Source organism: Falco cherrug, chromosome 3, assembly GCF_023634085.1.
Source record: "Falco cherrug isolate bFalChe1 chromosome 3, bFalChe1.pri, whole genome shotgun sequence".
NCBI classification, from domain to species: Eukaryota; Metazoa; Chordata; class Aves; order Falconiformes; family Falconidae; genus Falco; species Falco cherrug.
Window position 1 is genome coordinate 120,544,807 of NC_073699.1, and position 2,206 is coordinate 120,547,012.

Sequence of the window (2,206 nt, forward strand, 5' to 3'; positions counted from 1 at the left end):
GCACCGTTCCTCCTGGCGACCAATGAGAAGGCGGCACCTCAACCAATCGCGCAGCGCCTTCAACCCGGCGCGCCGGTAGGGCCGGCGCTGGGAGGATTTAAAGGGGCAGCGCCGCCTGCGGCCTCCGAACAAAGAGAGCGCGCAGGGCCGCTCCCGCACCGCCCCTCACGTGTGGTGCCAGCGCGGGCGCCGCCCTTGTGGCCGGGCGGAGCCGGTGCGGAGCCCCCGGCCGCGGGCAGCGAGGCCTGGGCGCGCTCCGAGCAGCGCGCGGGGCTGTCGCCCGGCAGGGTTAGCCTGGGCTCGTTAGGGCGCTGCTGTGCCGGGCCTGGCCCAGCCTCTCCCGGGCCCTGGCTGGCGCTCCCGGGCCGTAGGGCTGCCGGGCATTGCGGACGCAGCGCCCTCCGGCTCCGGGGCCTCTCGGGGCTGGCTGGGGTCACGTCGTGCCGTGAGCCCGGTGGGGCAGTGGGCCTGCAGGCCCGCCTGAGCAGGGAGGCAGCAGCCGCCTCGGGAGCAGCGGTTTGGACCCTGCTCAGGGCACCAGCGTGAGGGCCTGCTATTCTGTAATTAACCTGTGATGAGATGTAACTTGCCTGATCATCTCCATGTGAGTGCAGACTTGATGCAATAAGTACGTGAGTCTGGAGAAATCGGCTTGTTGGCACCAGCCACGTGGCACTGCCTTCGTCTTGTCCTGCCATTGTGTAATGTGACAGTAAACATGTGCATGGCTGGGCCCGGGCCCGGCACACCGTGCAAAGGGAATCCAGGAAATCCCCATGTGTGGATGTGCATATGGTGTGTATGCATGTGGTTGTGTCAACCGCCCCTCTTGAGTCTGGTGAAGAAATAAAAGCAAGTCATGCTGGGACTCTGAGAAGGTCCTTCCTGAAGTTTAATAACAAAATGCCTCCCGAAGACTGCCCGTATTGGTGTATGAAGTATGTATGTTTCAATCCCTGTTGATGTGGAGCATAAGTAAAAATTGTATGTGTTGCCTGATGTAAATACAAGAAGCTTTCTGATCCAGAAGTCAGAGGCAAACTTGTACAGATGTTGGAGGTGTTCAACCCATCTTGCTGAACCTGTCTGGTGGCAGACACGCCGCTTCTCTTGTGAAATTAGCACTGCCTCTGCGATTTCCCTCTCCAGATCTGGCAGTAGTGACAGCTCTTTGCTGAATGTAGGGTCTACTGTGGCATGAAGATGGAAGGAGGTACAACTGTTCACTGCCTTACCCATCAGAGTTCACTGCAGCAGTTTATTTTACTGTGAGTTGAGAACCATAGGTTTAAGGAGTTCTCACAGCACAAAAATTGAGAGGAATTGAGGGATCTGAGCACCTGCCACTTTCGTGGTGCTTAATAAGTGTCTTGAAAAGCTCTTAAAATATTGTATGTAATGGTATCCAGGAGTGAAATGTGGGTTCGAATGACATGTGTCCTGTCAGCTGGCGACTGAACATGATGTGACTATAGCAAAATGTATATTGAGGCGTGCACACTTCTGGCAGTGTAATCATTCTCGTTGTTGAGCACTACCAGACCTTACAGCAGGAAGATTCCTAGTGTACCAACTGCCAAAATTAAAAGCCTTGATGGCAGTGCTGACACATCTGTTCTGCATTGGTACTTCCCAAGCCCCTTGTGGATAATTAATTATATGCAGATAGTTGTGAGCATTAGCAGGCGCAGGTTTGGGGGCAAGGGCTTTTTTGGTACTTCTCATTTCCTACCCAAAATCAATATCGATTTTGTGTTAAGCCTGATGCATTTTTGCCAGTACAGGACTTTAGCATGCTGTATTTCTGTTAAGATATTAATAATGTAAGCAATTTTTAAGTCGGTGTTCATTAGATAGAATTGGTAATTCGACATGGATTAACAAAAAGCTGCCACTCTTCCACCTCATGTTCTTTAAGAGGAACTAGTGCTAGTAACTTTTTTACTGCAATACTATACTGAAATTATTTCCCTTATAATACTGGTTCCATTGAGCAGTTTAGCTGATATTTTTTGCTGTGGTGAGGTCTGTAAGCTTTGATTCATATGACAATAGAACCTTTGTTACACTGAGGAAAATAGTTTCAAAATTTGCTGCTGTGTGCTGCAGACTGCACATACGTTCTCTGTGATGGGCCTGACTGAATTCTGACACAAAGGCACGTCTGCATCCTTCAGTACATTTGCGATTGTCTGCCCATGCCAGC